The sequence below is a fragment of the Microtus ochrogaster genome, linkage group LG5, assembly GCF_000317375.1.
Source record: "Microtus ochrogaster isolate Prairie Vole_2 linkage group LG5, MicOch1.0, whole genome shotgun sequence".
Lineage (NCBI taxonomy): Eukaryota > Metazoa > Chordata > Mammalia > Rodentia > Cricetidae > Microtus > Microtus ochrogaster.
In genome coordinates, this window is record NC_022031.1 from 20543815 (window position 1) to 20562554 (window position 18740).

An 18740-nucleotide genomic window follows, 5' to 3' on the forward strand; every position below is an offset into this window, starting at 1 on the left:
GAGCCACCATGTGGTTGCCGGGAATTGAACTCAGGACCTTTGGAAGAGCAGGCAATGCTCTTAACCACTGAGCCATCTCTCCAGCCCCTATTATACCTTTTTAAAGACTTGTTTATCTTTGGGTGTATGCATGTTTTGCTTGTAAATATACATACATATGTGTATATATATGTGTGTGTGTGTATGTGTGTGTGTGTGTGAGTGAGTGTGGGTGTGTGAGTGTGTATGTACCACATGCTTGCAGTGAGTTCCTGTTGAGGCCAGAAGAGAGCATCAGATCCTTTCTAACTAGCATTACAGATGGCTGATAGCTACTAAGCACCAAGGAAGTATTGGAAATGAAAGCTAGTTTGAGCATCAAGTGCATTTAACCACTGAGCAATCTCTCCAGTCTCTGTGGTACATTTTCTTATCTATGCATGGTACCCTTCTAAGCCATTGCATGAATTTATATACTACATTATTGTTAGTTTAACATATTCTTATTAAATGCATGCTGTGTGCCAGTCTACACTTGGCACTGGAAATAGGGAATAAAGTAACAATTGAGACATCCAAACACAAGAAGTCTCTGTACTTGGATGGACAAATACATATGTAAACAGATCAACAACAGACTCAGTGATTGTGATAATTGCTACAAAAAAATTAATATGGTTATGGTAAGAACAGTGGTTTCTACTATGTTCAGTGTTAAAGAAGGATGTTTTGGGATGAAAGGTGTATTTGCCCTGGAATCCAAAGAATGTCAATGAACTAGATTTTCAAGGAGGTAGGGGAATATACTCCAAGCAGAAGGGAAGATAAGTACAAAGGTAGGTGTGGTGAGTTCGAATGGAATTGGCCCCCACAAGTTCACTGAGAGTGGCACTATTAGGGGGTGTGGCTTTGTCAGAGTCGGTACGTCAGTGTGGGGGAGGCTCTGAGGCCTTGTTTATGCCTAAGTCATACCCAGTGTCTCAGCGCACTTATTACCTTCTGATCAAGATGTAGCCCGCACCATGTCGGCCTGCCCGCCACCATACTCCCCGTCATGATGATAATGGACCGAACCTTTGAAATTGTAAGCCACCACCTCAATTAAATGTCTTCCTTTCTAAGAGCTGTGTGGCCATGGTGCCACTGCACAGCAGCAGACACCCTGACTATGACAGACGGGAAGAACACTCTGCAGCAAGGAGTTTGAGCGACTGAGAAATGTAAGAGGTGGTGTGCTCGGTACGTGGTGGCAAAGGAAAAAAAAAATGTGTAAAATCAGCCTGGGGATGAGGAGCAGAGATCTGCGTGTGGGGCCCAGAGCCAGAAAACGCATTTGGAGTTTAGTTATAGAAATGACACAACTAATTCACATGTGTTAAGTCTCTGATTCTGTGCCATGAATGAACGAGTGTCTAAGCTCAGCAGGAACAGCAGGAGCAGCGGGGAAGCTGTATGGGGTAGACAGAAGCTGGGCAGTGATGGCTCCAAGCAGATCTCCAGCAGGGCCCACTAGAAAGAAATGGGTGTTTTCGGCAATCATGTCTGAAGGATTAGACATGAAGAGACAAAAAGAAGACTCTTTTTGGAAGGCAGGCATTAGCTGAAGCTAGGCAGAAAGGAAACAGTGCCCCATGCCGATGAGGACTTCATAGCCAATATGCGACACTTCTTATTCAGCTACGTAGTTGAACCTCAAGAAACAAAACCTGTTTAAAAAAATACCAGTTCTAGTGTAATCAGCAACTAGGTAGCATTGGAACCAAGAGATCAATATGGCAAAGTTGGAAATGAAGACATAACAGTGTACAGGAATAAGCACAAGGTATTGAAACAAATGAAGAGCAAACGGGCAAGGACAAGATGAACACGGGAGGAGGAATTGGCAGTGAAGATTTAGTAGAAAGGAAAACCAAGTAAATGCGATGTCAGGGAGTTCAGGAGAGGAAACTCTTTGAAGAAAAGGGAACAGCATCAAATGATGCTGACCTAAACACTGAGACATGTCCTTCTCATATGGCAGGTCAGAAGTGTTGATGACCTTGGTGTGGGTAGTTTTGAAAAAAGTACTAGAAACAGATATAGAATCTAAGTGTGTCTAATGGGTAAATGCAACTTAAGAGGAAATAAAAAACAAATGATTTGGGAAATACTGGAATAAAGGGAAACTTCGAGTCGATAGCATTACTATCTGAGTAATTCACCCAATAGAGCTCTCAGGAACAATAAATAGATGTTGGCCAACGCTTATGAATTATAAGATAGATCTACTAAATGTATATTTATTAAGTTCTCTGATTAAGTAAATCACTGATTATACTTTACAAAGCAGAAAATGAACTGTTACGATTTCTACCATGTGACAGTCATTTGTCTCTTTAGACATAAAAGATCCAGGCCCTTCCAACACAACAAAGAATATTGTAGGACAGAGACAGATACATGAACCCAGACAAAGGACAGCTGCTCAGGGGTATAATTGCTATGGTGGAGCCTAAAGACCAAGATTTAAGTACCTACTATATAGGCCAGACTCTCCTTCAAATACATTGCAGATACACACATATTAGTACTTGAAACAGTGAAAAAGAGGTGTCATTATCTCTATTTTACACACCATGAAATAGAGACGCATAATTTAAACCTCCCAAGACCATCTACCCACCATCTGGACACTGCAGTCAGGATTCAGAACTGTGGGTAAGACTTCACACTACGTCTTAGTCATCACATCTGAAGGTGTGATTCCAGGGCAGTGGCATTTTCATCACCTGAAAACTTGTGAGAAATGCAAATTTAGGATCTTATAAGGGCTCACCAATCTGAAATGACAGAAAGGGCTCTCCAATGCCCCTTCAGTAGCCCCTTCCATTGTGATCATGCTCAAGATGGTGAGCTAATGCAGTTCTAGATAGGACCTCCTTAAGTTATGCAACCTGACAAGTAAACTAAGGTGGTTAAGACAGCAGGAGGAGAGAGCAGCAGAAAGGCAAGAACGAACACAACCTATGTGACAGCTGGTAGTCATGAACTAATCCCCTTTCTGCATCCGCCCTACTTCCAGCCACTGAGCTAGCATTCAGTTCTGCCCAGCAGTGGCCTGCTTGGCACAGGGGTGGCCTGTCAATACCCTTTCTCCCCATGCCTTGCATTTGCTGAAGTGGGGGTTCTCTGAAACCTTGTTATAGGATGCCCACAGAAATCACCTTGACAGCCACACTGCATCTGAACCCACCACCTTCCAGCAACAGAGGAAGCAGGATGAATGTTGACAGCTCATTGAGCTCTTTTCCATTCTCCCAGCAGGTAAGTCTGTGGCGGCATGTGTCAGGAATTGCAGTGACAAGGGAGAATGCCAACCAGGACCAGGAAGGACACAAACACTCATGGGGCACATATGAGTCATGGAGGCAACAAAGAAGCCTGGAAGCATGGTGCCAAGGACAGTAGAATTACTTCTGCTGAATTCAGCTTCACGTAAGCCAGGGGACAGAACATTTCCAGCAGAGAATGCAAGCAAGATTCAAGGAAGGCAAGAAGGGCAAAGCATGGATTTAATAACACATTACTGGTAACTGCTGACTCCGTTGGATGCAGTTTCCATTGCCAGCATGAAGGACGACCTACAGGATGCTGAGTCTTTGAAGAAATATGTCTACGGTATAGGAAGAGATAAATACGGAGGTAGCTGAAAAAAAGCAGACAAGAGAAAGTTGCTGATTTCTTATCTTGGGGGAAGGTCAAAAACCTTTATGATCTATTGGGCCAAAAGGAGGCAAAGATAAAAGGCTGAAGAGGGCAGGAGAAGTGACAGGGTAATGTCTCTTAGCAGGGAGGACCTAGCGTCCTTATGATGGAGGTCATTTAGGAGGAGAAATTCTGGTCTCGTTGCCACTCAAAAACAAGAGGGAATGAGAGGAGAAGCAGCCACACGTGGGTGCAGACAGGGACTGAAAAGTGCCTGGGATGGCAGCCTGGGATTTCTGTGTTCTATATGAAGCAGGAATGACTGTTGTGTGCTACTGGGAAGGGAGAGAGATTGAGCCTCAGGAGAGTGTGAAGTAGGAGGTGTGAAGAGGGCCTGGGTGAAAAGATGGGATAAACTGAGAACGGTGAATCAAGTACCAGAAGAGGCAAGCCTTGAGAGGATGCTCTGCTTTAGTCAAATGTATGGCTTACTGTTTCATAAGAATGAACAGAGTGAGCTTATGTAGACTTTCCCCAGATCACAGGAGAGGGAATATGTGACTGTCTCTCACTTGGTAAGGGCTCCAGGAAGGGAGGAGTGAACACACTGAGCAGCTGCAAGCCTCTCTCCTGTCACTGCCACCACCATCTGGGTTTTTCACAAAATGTTTATCTATAGTCCAGCTTCTTGCCCTACAAGACTGGTTCTTAAAGCAAGATAACATAAAGCCCATCCACAGACATGCAGCATGGGCCTCTTCCCCTGACTCCTTTATCGGAGGGGGGAGGGAAGATTGGATTTTTTCTTCCTGAGTGTGATCATCTCTAGGGGGTGAGGTTGGTTGTCTTGAAGGAGAATCTAATGGGTATAGTTTGGATTGTTAGCAGATGGACACACACACACACACACACACACACACTCGGCTCAGGGCATGCCTGGAAAGGTCAAGTAGTAAACGTGGTTTCATAATCTATGCTAAGCAGGATCTGTAAGAAAGTCTGCAGAATCCAAAATTGATATGAATAAAAATTTCTGGAAGTAGGCTGCACTGGCTGTAAAGGAAACTCCTGAAAAAAGTCCTCTCTGCAAAGACTGACGCTGATCAGCATTTCAGTCCTGGGAAGGGGCTGGAATATTGTAGGTCCCGAGGCTAACCCCCTTAACTTGGGCTAAGTTCTGAGCCTCTGGAGCAGCCATTGCTTTGCCCCCAGGTGTCTAACTAATATCTTGACAGCAGATAAAACCCTTTTAGAATCTACTGACTTAATGCGCAATTACCTTCTACCAATCCAAAAGCTCAGAATACTGTCAGATAGCATCTTCAACCTATAGAAAAGCTTCCCTCAGTTTGATTACCTGTCTCTCTGATAGACCCACTAATGTAGTGTAAGCATCTCTTGTTCTCATGCCTCAGATCTCACAGAGGTTAGAGTGGACCTGCGTGTAGCACAGGTGTTGTAACTGCCCTGTACCAACAGGCTTAGTTAGGGCTCTCCTAAGCCCCTGTGGAAACAGTCCTGCAGCGCTGGGGGCACCTGATCGGGGAACTGGGACTGTTCCTCTCAGCTGTGGTCTGCAGCCTTCCACGCTGGGCACAGCACTCACCCTAGCTGCTGACTAGAACTGGCAACTGTTGCTTAGATGGGGTCTGGAAATAGGGTCCTTCACTTCTGGAAAAAGAGGCTCTTCCAGTCTCCTCAGATCTCTCCATCCATCAAAAGACTCAAATTCAGCCAGGAAAGGAAACTTGTGACTCACTCATTTCAATCACAAATTTCAACCATCTTCCCATGCCTCATACTGCCCACCCCCACGTTGTACTTTTTCCTCACAATTCCTAATACCACTGTTTGTCTTCAGTGACTTATCCAACTATTTATCTGTTGATCCTTTGGCTTTTCCACCTATAACTTTGGTAGAAGAGATAAAGCTTGTTTGCCATGATCTTAGGAAATATGAAATAACATCTTTAGGGTCATGCGTTTGGAAGAATCCACATTTTAGTGCAGCAACTGACTCAGGGACTTGGCTCCCAACCTCTTTCCCTTGTTGTAGATTCTGATCTTAAATGATTTTTCCATCCATTACAAATTCATCCTTCTTTTCATAGTTGGACCATGAAGAGATTATTGCATTATCAAAAATGTAAACAGCACTCCACAGCTATACAATGATATTCCCTTCCAAATCTCAGGAGGCTGCCACATCATCCCTCCCAGGAGTCTGTTGACATAGATAGCTGCTGTGCACACAAAGATGATGTTTCTGCTTCCTTTGTGAAATCACTCCAGAGCTTCTGGGCTAAAGACAAGCAGGTGTTGTTCTACTTACACTATTAATTTGACGTCAAAATTAATCTATCACATCCCTCAGCTAAGGGGAGACAGACTACTCCAGGATCTATGTAATTATTCAACCACAAATAAAGCTGCACTTCCGGGTTCTAGAGCCAAGCAGGTGCAGACAAGCCCTCAGGCAGAAGTGCCTGATGTTAAAGCCCTCCCGATGTGACCCACGTGGTCATGAGAGGTTACATCCACTGTGACTCAGCTAAGCCCTTGTGTGCATGCGTGAGCCCCTCATCTGCATATGACGTAGTCAGGCAAATTCCCTGTGCGTGTGGGCCAGGCAGCTTTTAAAAAGCTGGACCCTCCCTCTCTCTCTCCTCCCTCTCTCTTCTCTCCTCTCCCTCTCTCTTCTCTCCTCTCCTTGTCTCCTCTCCCTCTCCCCCTCCCTTCCTCCCTCCCTTCCCTCTCTACCCCCCTCTCTCTCTCTGCATACCAATCCCCCAGGCCTGTACACGCCCCCTCTGTTGCGTGTTGTGTTTCCTTCTCACTCGCGCCAGATAATTTTAATCATATTCTCGCAATAGAACCTATCCTCATGGTTAATTACATTTATGGAAAGAAAAAAGCAAAAACAACAACAACAAAAACCTAAATATTCATTTGTAATCTGTTAAAAAAATTTAAGTGTGGATAGCATCATTCCATGTGCTAGGGTCCTAGACTTCATGAAAAGGGGAAGTGAGCTGAGCATCTTTCTGCTTCCTACCTTCAGATGCAGTGTGATCCACCTCCTCAGTCTTCTGCTTCCCGTCACCGAGGACAATGCACTCAAACTGAGATCCAAAATTACACCCAGCTGTTTCCAAATGAGAAGCTGCTTACTTACCACGGGTTTCTCAGCTGGCTCTCGTATAGCATCAGGACCACCAGTCCAGGGGTGGCAGCACCACAGTGAGCTGAACTTTCCTACGTCAATCGTCAATCGAGAAAATGTACCACAGGTCAATTTAGTGGGGACATTTTCTCAGTAAAGGCTCCCTCATCCCAACTGACTCCAGCTTGTGTCAAGTTAACCTGTAGAGTACAAGAGAAACCTGTGCTGCAGTCCCTCACCGGCCGCTCCGTAGCCTTTCTGTTGTGTCTCTGCTGGTGCATTTAGGGGTGCTTGTCCATAAGTGGGTTCTCATCCTCCTTCTATGCATGCTTACTTAGATCTTGGTTATCTGTAACAGGTTCTCTGGATGAACAGAATGGATACAATGAATATGCATAAAGGGAATTTATTAGATTGGCCTACATGATATTGTCTGGGTACTCTAACAATGGCTGTCTTATAATAGAGAGACCAAAACCTCAGCTGCTCAGTTCAAGAGGCTGGTTGTCTCAGCAGTCTCTATCTGGTGCTGAAGGCCCAAATGATTCCTACAAAGATACTAGTCTTCAGTTGATGGAGGAAGGTCATTGGTTAATTATAGTAAAGAAACTGCTTGGCCCTCATAGGTTAAAACATAGGTGGGAGAAGTAAACAGAACAGAATGCTGGGAGGAAGAGGAAGTGAGCTCAGAGGCCATGCTCCCCTCTCCCGGACAGACGCAATCGATGAAGCTCCGACCCAGGATGGACGTAGGCTAGAATCTTCCCGGTAAGCGCACCTAGAGGTGCTACACACATTATTAGAAATGGGCTAGTCCAGGTGCGAGAGTTAGCCAAGAAGAGGCTAGATCTAATGGGCCAAGCAGTGTTTAAAAAAATACAGTGTCCGTGAAATTATTTCAGGGCATAAGCTACCAGGCGGCTGGGGTGCTGGGGACGCAGCCCCGCCAGTCCTATTACAACATTCAGTCCACACTGATGGCCTGAAACTGCACAGGAATGCAGCAGCTGTAGTTACAGAGTAGCCGATGAACCTATCAGATATAGTGAAAACATGCAGGCAAAGAAGTTTCCCTCATTCATCATCTTCATCTGAACTGCAAGTGGAATGTGCCCCCACAGACATCTGGGTGGGTCCGCCTATTTCAAACAGTCTGATCAAAGAAACCATTAATAGGGCTGGAAGGTGGTTCCCACTCACATGGTGGCTCACAACCATCCAACACTCCATCTCCAGAGGATCTCATGCCTTCTTTTGCCTTCACAGGCACCAGCACATGGTATACATACACACATCCAGGCAAAATGCCATATACATAAATAAGATAAATACATCTAAAAACTTAAATAAAACAAATAAAATCATTCGCAAGCATGCCTCGTAGCTTGTCTTTTAGATGATTCCAGAACCAGTTGACAACCTACAAAAACATCACAACATCCATCCAAACAGAAGTGAACCATCAATTTACAAATACAAGAAATGTGAAAATACAAGTGGCATGACTCTTCCAAAACTTTGTAATTCTCTAGCAACTGATTCTAAGGTTACTGCAGTAGGAAAATACTTAATAATGAACGATTCTTTCCAAAAATCACCAAATTCTGGAAAACTTCTGAAAGCCCCAAATACAGGTAATTCCTACCTATTACTGACTTGTCCTGTCCCTTTAAGAGACAAGCCTTGCCTTCCAGCCTGAGTTCTCTTTTCTGTCTCTCCCCCAAAGAGGTAACTTCTCCTCTCCTCTCCCCTGCCTCTCTCTCTCTGCTCTTCTCCCTTCTCTCTTTAGCCCCTTTCCCCTCCATAACCCACTAAATAAATATGCCTAGCCATCTCTGTCTCTCACCTGCCGCAGCTCCTTGTGGGACCAGCTGCCCCACTGAGGTCTCTCACCTGCTGCCTCCCACCTGCCTGGGACCTACACCCATAGTGGGCTCCTGCTGCACTTAGGGAACTGCACCATTTTACTGAAACCATTACACTACCCCCACTAGTTACTAACCAGAGCAAGATAGGAAGATCCTAGCACTGAAGATGCCACATGCCCTGGTAGGAGGACACGGAGAAATCAATCTAGAACTCAGAAATTGGCCCCCACTGTGTCCCCCATAGTATCTAATGGTGCTATGCAGGCTTCTAAAGGACAACTTAACTGCCTTACTCAGCTGTGGGCCCTGCAAGGAACGCTACTGATTGGCCAGTCTGGTGCAGTGGTAACATGTCTATTACAGGGGTATCCAACTACTTTGTGATTGAATTTGAGGCTCACTCCACAGGAGGAAAACCTTGCCTGACATTGTGCCCTGGTAAAATATCTGAGGCCACAGAGGTCATAGACGGGAGTTGGAAAGCTATTATTGTTATGATAAAAGTAAAATGCTGTGGATCGCCAAGTGGCTGCAGTGGGCAGCGGACCATGAGACCACACTGCAGGTCCCCGAGCGGCAGTAGGCAGAGAGCAGCCGGTACCAGGCAGGGACAGCACAGTTCCCCAAATGGCTGCAGTGGGCCACGAGGGATGAGTCCCAGGCAGGAAGCCACAGGCCCAGCAGGTAAGACACAGAGACAAAAAGGCACGCCATGCAGAGTGAGGTTGGATATTTATTTATTGGGTTATAGAGGGAAAAGGGGAGAAGAGGGGAGGGGGAGGAGGAAAGGGAGAAGTGGAGAGAAGGGAGAGACAGAAGCTGCCTCTTTGAGAGGGAGACAGAAAGGAAGGGACTCAGGCTAGAAGCTGAAGATCAGCTTGCCTCTGCAAAAGGGAGGAGGGAGTGGACATAGCTTATCTCTTAAAGGAACAGAATAGATCATTACAATTGTCTCTTGCTGTAGTTGATGCATTAGTGAGAATTTATCCCATTGGTTTCCACGATATGGACTATGTAGTTCAACAGTTGCTAAGAATCTGGTAGCTTCCCAGTCTACCACAAGACTGTAGGTCTTCTTTTTCTTTCCTGTATGTAAAAGTTTGTACACAAGTTTGCAAACTGGGACTCTCCGCATATCCAACATATTGAAGTGACGGGGGAGCCCCAAGTTCAGTTGAGGATGGGTTTTTATAGTAGCAAAGGTAGGGGTGAGGAATTTCTAAGGTTCATGACCAATGATTGGCTAACATTTGTCTAGAGTGTCCTGGTGAAAAGTGATGGGTGTGTGCTGGGCTAGGACATTTGTTCCTGGGTGGAGCATAGATGGTCTCAGTTTGTGGTTTTTCTTAGAACTAGGTAATACCTTAGAGTTAATGGAGACTCACGCCTATCTTGATTTGTCTTAGTACAAATCTGGTGTTGAAGGCCTGGAGGATTCCTGGCACTGGCCTTCAGTTTGCATCAGAAGATCAGAGAAGCTGAGTCCTCATGTTAAAAGGCAGAGGTTGTGAAGTAACAGAGTAGCTACTGTGATTAGCAAGTAGCAAATGCCTTAAAGTGGCAGGCCACCATTGTTATTCAACTAAGTAGACATGGTGTAACCCTCAGACTGCCTTCTAAATTATTCATGCATGCCCATAGATTAGTGCTAATCTCAGCTCTGGTCAGAGAAGCTTTTGTTTTGCGTTGGACAGCAGTTACTGCAGAGACTTATCAAAATGCTGAGAATAAGGAACTGCTCAAGCTTACACAGCACATCTAGATCACACCCTTCAAAGAGCAGAGAACATCATGGAAGAGAGGGCAGGAAGAATTTAAGAGCCAGAGAAAGAGGAGGAGGTATTGCAGGAAGCTGTCATCTGGGTAAACCACGGACCCTCAGGACCTATAGTGAACAACCTGCACAATATAATATAATGAACCATATGCCCAAGACTGGACCTACCAATTCAGAAGTTAGTGAGGTCTTTCTCCTCCTGGGGATTTAGAGGCTTAAATAGTTATTCCTAGCATCGTGGGGCGGGGGTTGGGGGAGCACATGAGGCCCCACCCATACCTCTCTGAGAAGCTACTGGCAGTTAACTGGTTGTTGGGGAGGAGACTTCTTATTCAATGATGGATCAACATTATGTTGCCCATGCATGGTTTTGTAAATCTCCTCCCATCCATGCATGTGTTAGCAGTCGTAATCAAAGTCACTGCTGTCCTGATGGTCCTTGACTATCAAAAGGTAAAGAACAGTCCCTTTTGCCAGGAGGTCCTGTCCACATGTATAAGGTCCTTTAATGGGTGGTTTTCACCAGACATGTGGGTCATGATGACAGACCTGACTGGTAGGGATTCACTCTAAAATCCTTTTACCTACATGTGATAAATGGGAATTTGCAGCCTGCCAGGTGTGATGCTGGGAGGGAGACTTCACTTCCTTTACTATAAGTTACCTCACTCATTCACAGGAATATTCATACCGTTCTTGTGGGGATGTAAAGGGCTACGTAGTGGGCACATGATGGAGGAAGGTCATTGGTTAAAAAATAAAGAAACTGCTTGGCCCTCATAGGTTAGAACATAGGTGGGTGGAGTAAACAACAGAATGCTGGGAGGAAGAGGAAGTGAGCTCAGACTCCATAGCTCTTCTCAGAGGCAGACACCAGGTCAGACATGTTGAATCTTTCCTGGTAAGCGCACCTAGTGGTGCTACACAGATTATTAAAAATGGGCTAAATTAATACATGAGAGTTAGCCTAGAAGAGGCTAGATATAATGGGCACGCAGTGTTTAAATGAATACAGTTTGTGTGTTGTTACTTTGGGGCATAAACTAGCCAGGCGCCGGGAACCGGGCTGTGGGAAGAGGCTCGCAGCTCTTACAACTGGCACATGCCAAGAGCTATGGCAGAAGTTCTCAAACTACAGCTGCTAGTTTCCATTTGACCAAATTCCTGCCAAGCTTTCTGAGCCCAGTAGCGCAGATCGCCCTTTTTCTTTCATCTTATGCTAATTCTCTCCCCAAGTTGAGTCTTCCTCTTTACCATTTCTCTAAGTTCTTTCCTGTTACTGCTCATCCCAAAGCTAGATCCATGTGATGTCACCGATCACGTTTGGCTTCTATCAGGAACAACTCAGTTTAAAGAAATGACTTCTGTGGTCCCCACATAAACCACATGTAGGGACCTAAGGAGGCAACTGTGCTATACCCTCTCACCGTTCTACAGGCTGAGTAAACTCAGCAGGGATGTTCTGCTGTGAGGGGTTTTTTGGAAGCTGAGATGGGTGCGGTTCTATGTGAGCTCAAGCATAGGACAGCCAGATTTACATATGTCCAAGAGGGTATCCGTAAATTACAAGACTGGAAGCTGACAGGCATTTGAAATCTTGGGGTCATTAGGTAAGGTTATCGCATCCACTATGTTCTTCTGGTTACACAGTCCCAGGGAAGGCCTCATTCATGTGGAAGACCATCTCTAGTTCCAAAAGTGGGAAAGCAGGCATGATAAAGGAATAATGACCATTTTTACTTATCCCAAAAGGTTTAACACCAACACTACAGAAAGTGCTTTCTACTATATTGGCATATTGACCTTCTTGGCAAAGGTTTGCCATGGTGACTTGGGAGTGAACTGACCTCTTAGCTGTGTTTCAGTTTTAAGGCACGCTTTCTTTGACTGCATCTCAGATATGGAGAAAAGTGGACCTCTAATTTGCTCTCAGAGACAAGTAGACAGGGCTTAAAACAGAAGATGAGATACTACCACTAGCCTGACTGCTGATAAAAAGCAAAGGGTAAGGCGGGGGGTGGGGGTGACACCAAGCCCATTTTCAGCTCCTTGCTGGGAGGAACTGCAGCAGCTGGCACTGAGTTTTACAGCATCTATTTCTGCCACGCATTTTCACTCACCTTGGGGTGGGAGTTTTTCACAGCATTGCAGGACCAGGTGCAGGAAGCAAGTCAGAAGTGAAGCATGCCAGGTCGGCTAGCTATAGATCAAAGTGCTTCTGAGGAAGCAGGAGGAACAGCCTAACTAGATTCCTCTACATAAATGGCAACAATTAGATACTATCAGAATTGGACAAAAGCCATGGGTTGATTCATGCGTTGTTCACTCAGGAATCTTTGTTGAGAAGATTCTGATAGTGGGCAAATGCTGCTACCAATTCAAAGCCTAAGCATGAAAAGGCAGCAGTGAGAAGTGCCTCTGCAGAGGGTGACTGCTAAACCTGCAAGACCAGTTTCCCTGAAGCAGCAGCACCTTGACTCTCTGCTGTCTTTCTCTAAGATGAATCCTCACGCCCATAAGTGGCCACAGAAAAAATAAACAAGAGCATGGTTTCTGGACTGGAGAAACATCGTAGCCGGTAAAGGTTCCTGCCACCGAGCCTTAGTTCAAGTCTCAAGACTCACATGGTGGGAGAGCATGGACTCTGACAAGTTGTCCTCTGAGTTCACATGTGCGCCATGTTCTCAGACAGCCAGACACATACACACACAAAACAAAGAAATACAATTGTAAAAGTTTAAAAATTCGGTTTCCTGCTAATTAGATTTAAAAAAATACATATAGTGTAAACATAAACAACCTGAATGGCTACTGCATTTTCTGTAACTGTTTTCCCAACGGGATGCCTGAAGCCAACAGTTAGATTCACCTAAAACCACTAGAGGGCTCTGGGAGACATGTGAGCAGTCTACAGTATCCAGTCATAGACAGGATTGCTTATCCAAGTACTTGACGGAGAGCATGGCTCAGAGTAAATGATACAGAGAAGCTTGAAAAATGCTCTCAAAGAAAACATGATGTGTCAAGACCCTATGAAAAAAGCAATCACCATTAATCAGTGGTTGTGTTTTTTATGGTAGTTTTAGGAACTACCTTAAAGGCTATGTTAAAAGGTGGTAGGATATATAAACTGGGCCTAATTAAGAGTCCTTAGGTCACTGGAATAAGCCCTTGAGAATGTCTTTGTTTCCTGGCCCTTAGGTAAGCAATTATGTCCTACTGCATGACCCCTGAGATTACTACTCCTACCAAGCACCTCCAGCAATAGTATCAGTTACTTGTTGCTGTGACACCAGATGCCAGCCTAGGGAAACCCTATCTCAACTAAATCACAACCAAAAACAACGCCAGAGAGCAGCAGACCTTCATAATCCAGATTTACGCAGTGAAATCAACTCATGGCTAAAATCTGGATAAATCTACCATTACCTTTCTGACACCAATTATAGTTACAGAAGTGATAAGGATGATAACAGGGAAGATGGGAAAAAGCTTTATTTTATATATAATTTGATAGTCTTCAAGATAAAATTTTCCTGGATATTGATAATTGAGATGAGAAAGTTAAAATCAAAACATTGGATTTTGGATAGTAAATACCTATCTATAAGTAAAGTGTTTGCCTTGCAAAATGGACAGCAGAGGGAGCTGTTCATCCCTAGAACACACACAAAGAAAAAAACCAAACAAAAAAACAACGTAGCATGTGGTTGTCATCCCACCACTGCGAACACAAACAGATCCTGGGGCTCCTTGGCCAGCCAACCTAGAAAAAGAGGTGCGCACCAGGCCAATACGTATTTCAAAAAATTAGGCAGATTCTTGTGCGAGGATACCAAAGACCTCCACATACTTTGACTTAAACAGGTGCATGCACACACATCCACATGTCTATACACAAAACACAAAATTTTTAAAAAGCATAATTTGAAGTAAAAACAAAAAATCCAACAAATATAAAAATTCAATCAAGACTCAATAGCTCCCTCTGCTGTCCATTTCTGTAACTGTTGCTTGATTTATCTTTTTAAAACTAGAAGCCAGATTAAGCCAATTTAAAAGAGTTCCTGCAATGCCTGCCACTTTTTTTGAAGCCTGTTCCTGTATCATTGGTTCAGTCCTTTTCCTGTATGCTAGAGCACAAACAAGGACTGGCTAGGTTCCTAACGATCAACATCTATGCTTAATTTGTATAAACAAACTTGGTCATTGTTGAAGTCCCTGGCTGCAATAAGAATCTGTACTGTCTACTGCAAGGGTCTATATTTTGATACAGAAAAAGAACAAACAGTAGTCAAGTTAGGGATAACAGAAGTTCTCAGAAGAGCCAGGGCTATTGCTGATCTTCAAGATGCCACCAGGAGTCATTCTTATTAATCCATTTACCAACTTTAAAATCATTCTGTTTTACGACACATCAGTCAACAACTGAAAATATCTTGCTATAGCTGTCTTTGAAGAGGGAACCAGAAAGTCTAGGCTTACAGTCCTGTTGTGGTCACTAGCTGGGAGATAATTGGGACCGAGGCAAACCCTGGACATGGCTTTAAGTTCACTGGAATGTGTAGGTCAGGAGGCAAATTGCCAATCCAGTCTTCTTTAACCTTACAGATCGTCAAATTGCACAGAACTGCTTAGCTCCCGACATGACTCCTGACTGGAAATCTTATCCACAACACCCTAAGCTAGAAAAATGATTTTTACTCTTTTGACCACTGGGTAGTAATTTTTGTTATCAAAGGAAAAGCAAGACTAAAGTAATATCCATATTACTCTCACAAAAGTCCCTCTCAATATACAAATCAGGACAGCAGGTATGCACCTGTAAGTCTCTGCTCTTCTCAGAGGCTGAGCCAGGAAGATCATCTGAACCCATGAGGTCAGAATCAGTCTGAATAACGTACATTTCAGAATAGGAAAATCCAAAGAGCGTTTGCTTGTTAAACCTTTATGAGGTGTGAGGATGGGTGGTGAGACGGTAGGAAGGAAAAGAGAAACCAGCAACCAATGCCGACTGCAAATCCACTGGAACGGATATGCTCAGTGAGAAGTGCACCCGACTGGGTACAGCAAGATCAAGAAGAGGGGGATGTTCACTGCTACGAGGGCCAGAGGGCCTGGGTGTGGTGGAGCTTATCCAATAGAACTAAAGAAAACCCATCTATACTGAGCGTGGAAAGAGACCAAGTTTTTCATTTTAGTATTATTTATTTTGGTTCTTTGAAACAACGTTTCTCAGTGTAGCCCTGACAGTCCTGCAACTTGCTCTGTAGACCAGGCTGGCCTCAAACTCACACGATCCGCCACCTCTGCCTGCTCAGTCCTGGGATCAAAGAACCACCACCCAGCTTTTTTTTATGTCTGGAAGCCTGGCTACTCCACATTTGGGAACTGGGGATGTTGGATTTGGGGGTGCAGTCCATGATCAATGTTCTAAAAATGTATGTGGGTGAGTGAATGAGAAAGAGAGACAGAGAAAGTGTGTATGTGTGTGTGTAAAGACTATGCACCACCATACCACAGAAGCAAACAGGATACATAATTAACAAAGCTCTCTAACGGAGACCCAGTGCCAGATGGATCAGAAGGGACACACTAAGCTCCTTCATGTGTTTCCTTTCATGTGACAAGAGATGCTGCAACAGGCTGAATACAGAAGACAACCCGGCCATTCCACTAAATGAAGCAGTGTTTTACTCTTTGTTCTGGCTTACAATGTCATAGTGAATGCCAGTGCCTAACCCACAGGAAGAAAACATCTTTAGGTTTGCTTGGTGTGTAGAAAGGTCTTGAGATGACCAGTTAATATTTAAGAATTAACTTTACATCGCCACAAATTATGTAAATTTTGTAAAATCTGACACTACTGACAATACTATTAGCAAATTATCTGAAGACTCAATTAAGAGTGAAGTCTAGGTTGAGCATCAAATTACTAAACTAGCAAAGGCAGTGTGACATGTGTGTCTTTTGAAACCTGAATCACCGTGCTATTTTGTCAAAAATCTCACTTTCTAACTTTGATTGTTGTGATGGCTACCCTTGGTTGTCAACTTGACTGCATATGGAATTAAATAAAACCCAAATGACTAGGCACACTTGCGAGGGGGCTTTGGTTCTTAATTAAATCATTTGAAGTGGGAAGACCCACTTCTAATCCAGATTGGTTGAGGTGGGAAGACCTAATAGCTCTTTGAGGGCATAAAGCCCAGGGACAGAACCAAATGCATGATGATATTTATCTCATTTAATAATTTTGAAATAAATCTTATCATTATTTTACTATTTGCTCTCTTAACCCACCAGAAAATACAGACTGACTTAGGCAGGATTCTCGGATTCCAGGAACAGTTAGTTATCCACCTCCAAAGCTCATGCTCTTGCCCATTATAATAAAATCACCACCTTTAATCTCGGGAGACAGAGGCAGGCGGATCTCTGTGAGTTCGAGGCCAGCCTGGTGTACAAGAGCTAGTTCCAGGACAGGAACCAAAAGCTACAAAGAAACCCTGTCTCGAAAAATAAAAAAATAAAAAATAAAATCACCCTAGAATGTTCAAAAGAAGTTCATCAACATTATTGTAAGCAGAGTAAGCCAGGCACAGAAAGGCAAATACCGCATAATCTACATGACCTCTGAGAGCATAAGACAGTGGTGATTTATCAGAACCTGGGAAGAGTGGGGAAGAGAGGTGGTTTCTCTACAAATACCCCCTTGATTCTGTCATTTAGGCAAGCCTTAAACTCCACTGCCTTATCACACAGTAAAGAAGCTACAACTGTCAACAGTTAATGGTTAGTTAAGTCGGAATGACAGACATGACAGCTATTTTCACCTGATCGTTACATGTTGTAGACAGATATCACAGAACCACACAAATATGTGCAAATGCTAGGTTGATTTTTAAAAGCATATAAAAAAGATTCAATTATAAAAGATGCTACACTATTTCACTTTTTCCTTTTAAAGGGAAACACCAGTCCAATTATAACAGCACACATCTCCTACCTCCAATTTTTCTCCAGCAAAAGCTGAATGATTATCACTTCCTACTCACACACAATAGCCAGAACAACCTCCCCATGACCTAACACTTGCTTATCTTCTACCCCTTTAGTAGAATCCCTGCTTCTTCATACAATTACACTTGAAATGGGTAGAAGGCCTATGAAAATTCCTTCAAAGATCTCTGCTGTCCCCTTGAAAAGGGTAGAGGAAGTGAGGTGATATATCTTTCTAAAGGGGAAATACTGGCATACAAGCTTTCAGCAACTGAGAGTGAATAACTAAGATTCCTATGTTTCTGCATAAAATATAGTATACCAATTCTCCACTCAAATGTGGACTGTGGCTGCCTTTGAATAGAGTAGCAGCCTACAGGGCACTGAGATGCACACCTGTACTCCTGGAAGGAGGCAAAGGGCAGATGATAACCTGAGGGCAGAGTGAGTCACACAAAGACCCTGTGCTTTAGTTAGACATTTTCTAATACTGTGACCAAATACCTGAGGAAACAAAACATTTCTGCTTCCTGGATTTATCATGGCAGAGGAGTGACATCACAGTGGCCAGGAAGTGGAGATGGCTACACTTCTTTGTCCTCCTCCTTTTATTACATCTGAGACCTCAAGTCTTACCTGGGAAAGTCCTCGCTCTCACAGAGGCACCCCAGGGGTGTGCTTAACAATCTTATAAGCTACTTCTCAATTCAAAAAAGCTGGTGTTCAGGGTTAGCCAACACATCCTTGTCTCACAAGACAAAGAGAAGCTAATTAGGTCAGCCATAAAGTACTTTACTAGAATGTGCTAGACTGTAGGTTTAACTTCAGGCACCATACACAAGAAACAAGTACACTGTACATAAGAAAGCTGACAAACCCATCTCAGCCAGTCAACATCAACAGCATGTTACTGTATTCAGTCTCGATATATGACAGAAAAAGAAAAGCCCTTCACATGTGTAGTCCTCCTCCCTCAAGCTTATGAACCATATAACCAGCCAGATTCCAGAGGAGAAACATTCTACACAGTATTATCGATCATCATTAAACAGAAGCCCAAGAAAAAATAACCACCAAGGAGACGTGAAAACTAGAAATGCTATGGTGTTCTTGGGGCGATCCTGACAAAAGGAGCATTAGGTAAAAACTAAGAAAAATTTTAAAGTGTCGTTTAGGAAGTGAAGGGTCTATACTTGCAAATTTCTAAGATATCTGAAACTAGGAGAGCTGGGTACAAGGTAGTTAAGAACTCTGAGATCTTTTCACA